At 50.8% G+C, this 8,479-nt stretch overlaps 1 long non-coding RNA gene across 1 annotated transcript; it reads right to left on the reverse strand.

Moving 5' to 3' along the window:
• Positions 1–356: 356 nt before the first annotated feature.
• Positions 357–5,374, reverse strand: LOC123125150 (uncharacterized). The gene is made up of 3 exons (XR_006461305.1): positions 5,283–5,374; positions 564–718; positions 357–477 (listed from the first exon to the last, which is right to left on the reverse strand). It is a non-coding gene; the product is annotated as an uncharacterized lncRNA (long non-coding RNA).
• Positions 5,375–8,479: the final 3,105 nt, after the last annotated feature.

The following is an 8,479-nucleotide window of genomic DNA, read 5'->3' on the forward strand; positions in this document are numbered from 1 at the left end:
AGCCCAGTTGGGACGATCAGGGATCTAGCATTTGGGGTTGTCTTCTTTTCTTTTGGTTCTGTAGTCGGACCTATGTTTGTACTCTGATTGATGTATGATTTATTGATGTATTATGTGAAGTGGCGATTGTAAGCCAACTCTTTATCCTATTCTTGTTCATTACATGGGATTGTGTGAAGATGACCCTTCTTGCGACAAAACCACAATGCGGTTATGCCTCTAAGTCGTGCCTCGACACGTGGGAGATATAGCCGCATCGTGGGCGTTACACCCGAATATAGTCGGTACAATTACGAAGAGAAGAAAACTTGAACATATTATCAGAGATAAACACACATAAAAGAATCTGCATTGTACTTACATCTAGAGAAAAGCATTGTCTCTTCTTAGGCGTAGAGAATTCATCAAAAGGAAGCATAGCAGAATTAATCTCTGAAAAAGAGTTGGCATCACTTAATTCAAGGCCATGGACCGATTCTGCAAAAACAAAATAAAAACCTTAAACAAACATATATTGTCATAAAGAAGCAAAATAATTAGCACTCTCAATGTCAAGAATTCACCTGAGAGGGCTGGTACACTATGAAGATATGTCGTGCATACCACTCGCGAGGGCGAGGTGGCGCTAGTTTCCTCCATTTAGAAGAACAATGTTGTGGTCAGTTTCACTGCCTTATACAAGAAACTAAAATCTGATTGCCTTCTCTTATCTGCTTCCCTACAAAAAAGTCAAAATGTGGCACAAATCATGAACTGGATCCAGTCTCAAGAAAGTGTAGGTTACTGTATTGAAATTAGTGCTTCTCGAATTGAAACAAGCCTGAAGAATCAAACTTATGTTTAAACAGCAAGCATAGTGATTTAATTGCACATCCCATTATCAAGACATATCCGCGTCTGCCCGTGTTGTGGATATGTAGATATAAATACTTTTTCATAGAACTAGCATATATCCTCGCCGCTGCTCACCGAATCAGTATGTCCGTTATCCACGCATTTTTACCATATCAAACTATCTTTCTGTTACATCGTCTCATGCCGATTAGCTTGCATTGCTAACTACTTTACTTAGCAAAATTACTATTAGCATAGTGCACAGAAAACTGCTACTAGGTCGTCAAGAAAGGGGATGAAAAGTGTGGACTGAATATATGTATTCTCTCATCGATAACCTGTGACGCCCGGATAATTAGACTACAGTAATTCCCTGCTAATGATGCCACGTCACCTCTGTCTCTGTAGTTAATCTTGGGTTATTTCAAAACCGATTCAAATTTCAAATTCAAAATCAAGTCAAACAATTAAAGTTTTCAAAAGTCAAAACTAAAATGTTGATCATGTGACAAATATTCACTTCTTATTATTGGTGGTGATCCAACATTTTTGCAAAGTGGTGTAATTCCCTAATCTTTGTAAAAACAGATCTGTAAAAAAAAAATTAAAAAAAGGAAAAAGGTCCCCTCCCCACTGGGCCGACCGACCCAGCTAGCCGACCGGCCAGCCCACCTAAGTCAGCCCACCCCGCCTCCTGTATAACCCCTCCCTGAAACCCTAGCTACTCACCCGATCCCCCACTCCCCCTGTTCCCACTCCCTCCCACGATCTGGATTGAGGGCACGACCCCATCGTGCTCGCCCCTCGACCCCGCCGCTGATCCTCGACGCCGGCGCCCCGCGGCGCACCTCGCCGGAGAACCCCCCTCGCCCGATGACTCGTCCTCCTCCCCGGACCCCTCCCACTCGACTGGTTCTGGATCGGGGAGGGGCTCGATCCCGCGCCACCCTGCGCCTCCGACGTCGGCGCCCATCCCCATCGCCGCCTCGTTGCTGCCGTGCTCCGCCACCTCGTCGGCGTCGCTCCATCGCCTCTCCCTCACCGACGCCAACGCGCTCCGTCGCCCCCCTTCCCTGCTCGCAAGTGAGCGCCACCGTCCCCCTTCGCCCCCTTTCTTCCTGGGTCGCCATGGTCACCACCCCCCACGCGCGGTCAACGCGCTTCGACCGTGCCCGTTGCGCACTCACCGCGCCTCTCTCCCCGTCGCTCGTGCCCTGACTGCTCGTCGCGCGCCCCGCTACCTAGCCGCCCCGCCTGGCCGACCGTGTCCGCCAGCGGCGTCGCCCCGTCTCCTCCGCCCCGTTGTGCCTTCCCGGCCGGCCGTGGTCCACCGACCGCGCCCTTGGCCGTCCTCCCTGGCCTCGCCCGCTCGCCCCCTGCGGCACACGCCGTCACCCGCGGCCAGCGGCCGCGTCCGCTTCGGGCGCCCCCGCACACGCGCCCGCACCCGATAACAACCGCCCCGCTAGGCCCTTGTGCCGCTGCCATATGGGGCCCACGCCCCTTTTATTTAAAAACAAATAATAAATAAATGAAAAATGAATAAAAATAATAATTAAATTAATTAATTAATTAATTAATAGGTTAATTAATTAACTTAAACCTAATTAGTCTAATTAACTTGTTAGTTAGTTAGAACAGCCTATGACAGGGGGACCCCACCCCTTGTTGACCAGTCAAACATTGACTGGTCAACTGGGACCCCCTGGACCCACATGTCACCCTCTGGTACACTTATGTGTACACAGATCTGGGTGCACCTAGCATTTACTCATTATTTTCGGATTAAATTAAATTGCAGAATATCTTTAAAACTTTGAAAATCATATAAAATAATCTGTAACTCGGATGAAAAAGTTTTCTACATGAAAGTTGCTCAGAACGGCGAGGCGAATCCGAACTTACGGTCCGTTCGTCCGCCACACATCCCTAGCATAGCAAACACGCAACTTTCCCCCTCCGGTTCATCTGTCCGAAAACGCGAAACACCAGGAATACTTTCCCGGATGTTTCCCCCCTTTGCCGGTATCACTTACTACCGCGTTAGGGCATACCTAGCACCGCATATTGCCTCGTTATGTTTTGTGATGCTTTAGTTGCTTTGTTATTTATTGTGTTCCCCCTCCATTACTCCTTTCCGGTAGACCCCGAGACTGCCGGCGACCCCCGATCGACTACGGTGTTGACGACCCCTCATTCTCGGCTGAGCTTCCGGGCAAGCCCCCCCTTGATCACCAGATATCGCCTATTCTTCTCTATACAGCTTGCATTAGAGTAGTGTAGCTTGTTACTGCTTTCGGTTAATCCTATTCTTCTGCATAGCCTGTCATTGTTGCTACAGTTGTTACCCTTACCTGCTATCCTACTGCTTAGTATAGGATGCTAGTGTTCCATCAGTGGCCCTACACTCTTGTCCGTCTGCCATGCTATACTACTGGGCCGTGATCACTTCGGGAGGTGATCACGAGTATATACTATATACTTTATATACATGACACATGTGGTGACTAAAGTCGGGTCGGCTCGTTGAGTACCCGCAAGTGATTCTGATGAGGGGGCTGAAAGGACAGGTGGCTCCATCCCGGTAGAGGTGGGCCTGGGTTCCTAACGGCCCCCGACTGTTACTTTGTGGCGGAGCGACAGGGCAGGTTGAGACCACCTAGCAGAGAGGTGGGCCTGGCCCTGGTCGGCGTTCGCGGATAATTAACACGCTTAACGAGATCTTGGTATTTGATCTGATTCTGGCCATTTGGTCTATACGCACTAACCAACTACGCGGGAACAGTTATGGGCACTCGACGTCGTGGTATCAGCCGAAGCCTTCGTGACGTCAGCGACGGAGCGGCGCGCGCCGGATTGGACTGGAACGCCTGCTAGGCTAGGTTTCTTCCGGCCGCGTACGCAACGTGCAGGTGTGCAATGGGCGATGGGCCCAGACCCCTGCGCGCATAGGATTTAGATCGGCCTGCTGACCTCTCTGTTGAGCCTAGGTGGGGCTGCGACGTGTTGATCTTCCGAGGCCGGGCATGACCCAGGAAAGTGTGTCCGGCCAAATGGGATCAAGCGTGTTGGGTTATGTGGTGCACCCCTGCAGGTAAGTTTACCTATTCGAATAGCCGTGTCCCTCGGTAAAAGGACGACCCGGAGTTGTACCTTGACCTTATGACAACTAGAACTGGATACGTAATAAAACACACCCTTCCAAGTGCCAGATATACCCGGTGATCGCTCTCTAACAGGGCGACGAGGAGGGGGTCGCCGGGTAGGATTATGCTATGCGATGCTACTTGGTGAACTTACCATCTACTCTCTTCTACATGCTGCAAGATGGAGGTGGCCAGAAGCGTAGTCTTTGACAGGATTAGCTATCCCCCTCTTATTCTGGCATTCTGCAGTTCAGTCCACCGATATGGCCCTTTACACATATACCCATGCATATGTAGTGTAGCTCCTTGCTTGCGAGTACTTTGGATGAGTACTCACGGTTGCTTTTCTCCCTCTTTTCCCCCTTTCCTTTCTACCTGGTTGTCGCAACCAGATGCTGGAGCCCAGGAGTCAGACGCCACCGCCGACGACGACTCCTACTACACCAGAGGTGCCTACTACTACGTGCCGCCCGCTAACGACGACCAGGAGTAGTTTAGGAGGATCCCAGGCAGGAGGCCTGTGCCTCTTTCGATCTGTATCCCAGTTTGTGCTAGCCTTCTTAAGGCAAACTTGTTTAACCTATGTCTGTACTCAGATATTGTTGCTTCCGCTGACTCGTCTATGATCGAGCACTTGTATTCGAGCCCTCGAGGCCCCTGGCTTGTATTATGATGCTTGTATGACTTATTTATGTTTTAGAGTTGTGTTGTGATATCTTCCCGTGAGTCCCTGATCTTGATCGTACACGTTTGCGTGCATGATTAGTGTACGATTGAATTGGGGGCGTCACATAACCCCAGTCCAACGACAACAGAGTCACGGTATTCATTCACCTCTACATTATCTCAGTAAGCTTGCCATCCGACCACTTATTTCTAGAACTTCTCAGTGCAAAATTCAAAATCAGGAGTACAAATTTTGGTTAAGGACTAAGAATTATTGGTCCAATTGCATACTGAAAAATAATGTGCATTTATCAGAAGCACCACAATCACATGAATTTTCTTGACTGCCGTACATGGTAGCAGGCACCAAAATTGAACATTCAACTTAAAAGAAACCAGTACTAGCATGATGCAATGCGGGTGGGTCAGAACATACAGAATACTACTTGTCCTTGCAATTAAATTATAGTTAGCACTAATTGTCCCCAATATAACCACCAGAACGAGCATGGAACGATACCACATGCACCGGTACTCATTGGCATTAGACGGAGACTGGATGTGGGGAAAAGATCTCGTGGTCTAGGGTTAGATGAGATTGAAAGAAGGCTGCCACGGATGATGGGAGGGGATTACCTGGTCCAGAGTTGGAGACGAGGAAGAGCTAGTCAATCACCGTTGACGGGCAAGGAAGAGATGGCTGGGGCAAGGTGGCGACCGCCGCCGCCGTCGGTGGGGAATGACCTGCACGACAGGAAGGTACCAGCTGCTGGGACGAGATCTATCTGGAGGAGGTTTCCACTAAAAGGGTTATTTCCAAGGATGTAAATGTAAATTGTTCCACTGACCTGATCGGAAACCCACCTGAGCCTATCGATACCGCTGGATGCTAATCTGATGGCTCAAAATGCTGGATCACATGATCTCATACTAAGCCCAGATCTCACGCAAGTCTCTCCCGAGTAGAGGTCGTGGCTTGCAACTGGGACGTGCATGGCCATTGTGGTGAGGGAATAGAGCGGATGCGACGGCACGAAAATGAGCATGCAGCTGGTGTGGACGGAGAGACGCCAGAGGAGGTGCGGCGAAGTTGGCACGGGCGAACGGACAATGTCGGAGCCACGACGGCCGGCCGGCGTTGTGGCGATGATGACGAAGAGGGCGAGGCCGACGACGAGGACGCGCCGCTCCGCGCGGCCGCCCCGGGGGCGAGTTGATGTCGAGCCCCCGAGCGCTACCGGAGTGATGGCGCGACACCACGGTGATGATGAAAATGGTCCCGCCCGGACCGCGGTTCCGCGGCAGCTTGACGGGCTCGTCGGAGTTGGAGGGGAGCCCCGTCTAGAACATGCTTCCGGCCAGGACCTCGAGCTTCCCCACGGTGGGCGCCAACTGTCGTGGTGGGCACACGGCAGATGTCGAGGGATGGCTAAAGATAGGAGGAGGCTCGAGGGAACTGGTGGGCTCCAGAGGCGAGGTCGGCATGAGCGAGCGTGGGACGCAAGACATACCCAGGTTCGGGGCTCTCCGGAGAGATAACACCCCTAGTCCTGCCGAGTGTGGTTTATGTGTAACGGTACAGATTTGCTCCTTGAGTTGTATATTACGGAAGAGAGCCGGGGGCTGCTAGCTGCACGTGTGTGTGTGAGCACAAGTGTGTGCGTGAGTGCTCTTGGCACTAGTAGCCGTGAAGCATGGATGGATGTGGCCGTATGGGCCTTGTGGCCGTATGAGTGTGGCCGTGAGCATGGATGGATGGATGGTGACCTTGTAGTGTGGCTTGCCCCCTTGGTCAAGTCTATGCCTTCTTGGCCAATGGAGTGACCTCTTCTCCAAGAAAGTGCCTCCCCTGGGTCACTTTATAAAATAGTGCACAGGGACAAGTAGCACTATACATGATGTCGCGTATGACGAGTGAATAGAGTGGTCGCGGTATGGCTGTCTTGTCGTTGTCGTGTCAGATGGGATGCCGTAGTTGACTTCGCGTAGCAGTACGGCTGGAGCAGCCGAACAGGGAGCCGGCCGGGTTGAGCAACCCGGCCAAGTGCGAGCCGGATTGAGGGGCGTTGCTGGACCCGATGTTTTTGAAGCGTCGTCCGCCGTCTTGGGCCTACCCGGGGGTCATCCCCCGACAAGACCCATCCGTTAGCTTAGCATAATGATCGTTCAGTTTATTGCTATTACTTTCTTTATGTCAAATACATATTCATTCGACTATGAGATTATGCAACTCCCGGATACCGGAGGAATACCTTGTGTGCTATCAAACGTCACAACATAACTGGGTGATCATAAAGATGCTCTACAGGTATCTCCGAAGGTGTTTGTTGAGTTGGCATTGATCGAGATTATGATTTGTCGCTCCGAGTATCGGAGAGGTATCTCTGGGCCCTCTCGGTAATACACATCATAAGAAGCCTTGCAAGCAAATGACTAATGAGTTAGTTACGAGATGATGTATTAGGGAACGAATAAAGAGACTTGCCGGTAACGAGATTGAACTAGGTATGAAGATACCGACGACTGAATCTCAGGCAAGTAACATATCGATGGACAAAAGGAATTACGTATGTTGTCATAACGGTTCAACCGATAAAGATGTTCGTAGAATATGTAGGAGCCAATATGGGCATCTAGGTTCCACTATTGGTTATTGACCAGAGAGGTGTCTCGGTCATGTCTACATAGTTCTCGAACCCGTAGGGTCCGCACGCTTAACGTTCGTTGACGATATAATGTTATATGAGTTAAATGACTTGGTGACCGAATGTTGTCCGGAGTCCTGGATGAGATCACGGACATGACGGGGAGTCTCGAAATGGTTGAGAGGTAAAGATTGATATATAGGACGATGGTATTCGGACACCGGAATAGTTTCGGAGTGCACCGGGTAGTCATCGGATCACTTGAAGGGGTTTCGGGAGGCCCCAGGAGGTCTATGGGCCTAATGGGTCAAGGAGAGGCACACACCAGCCCACAAAGGGGCTGCCGCGCCCTCTCCCTGGCCGCCGGTCCTACAAGAAGGAAAGGGGGGGGGCACCTCCTCCTGCCTTTCCCCCCTTGTGGGAGAAAGGAAAGGGGGGGGGGGCTAGGGCAAGCCCAAGTAGGATTCGAACCTACTTGGGGCGCCCCCTAGCCTCTCCCCTCTTCCTCCCACCTACATATATGTGGGAGGGGGGCGCCTAGCACACCCCAGACAATTGCTTAGCCGTGTGTGGCGCCCCCTCCACCGTTTACACCTTCAGTCATATTTTCGTAGTGCTTAGGCGAAGCCTTGCGGAGATAACTTCACCGTCAGCGTCACTACGCCGTCTTGCTGCCGGAACTCATCCACTACCTCGCCGTCCTGCTGGATCAAGAAGGCGCTGACGTCACCGAGATAAACGTGCGCTGAATGCGGAGGTGCCGTACGTTCGGTACTCGATCGGTTGGATCGCGAAGAAAGTGCGAATACATCAACCGCGTTGTCAAACACTTCCGCTTACGGTCTATGAGGGTACGTAGACACACTCTCCCCTCTTGTTGCTATGCATCTCCATGGATAGATCTTGCATGTGCGTACATTTTTTTTGTTTTCCATGCAACATTTTCCAAACAGTGGCATCCGAGCTAGGTCTATGCGTAGACGATATGCACGAGTAGAACACAAAGAGTTGTGGGCGGTGATGGTCATACTACTTACCACCAACGTCTTATTTTGACTAGGGCCCGAGTGCCATGATTTCAGATCTGAACCTATTATGTTTTCATGAATATATGTGAGTTCTTGATCCTATCTTGCAAGTCAATAGTCACCTACTATGTGTTATGATCCGGCAACCCCGAAGTGACAA

This window comes from Triticum aestivum, chromosome 5D (assembly GCF_018294505.1).
Source record: "Triticum aestivum cultivar Chinese Spring chromosome 5D, IWGSC CS RefSeq v2.1, whole genome shotgun sequence".
Taxonomy (NCBI): domain Eukaryota; kingdom Viridiplantae; phylum Streptophyta; class Magnoliopsida; order Poales; family Poaceae; genus Triticum; species Triticum aestivum.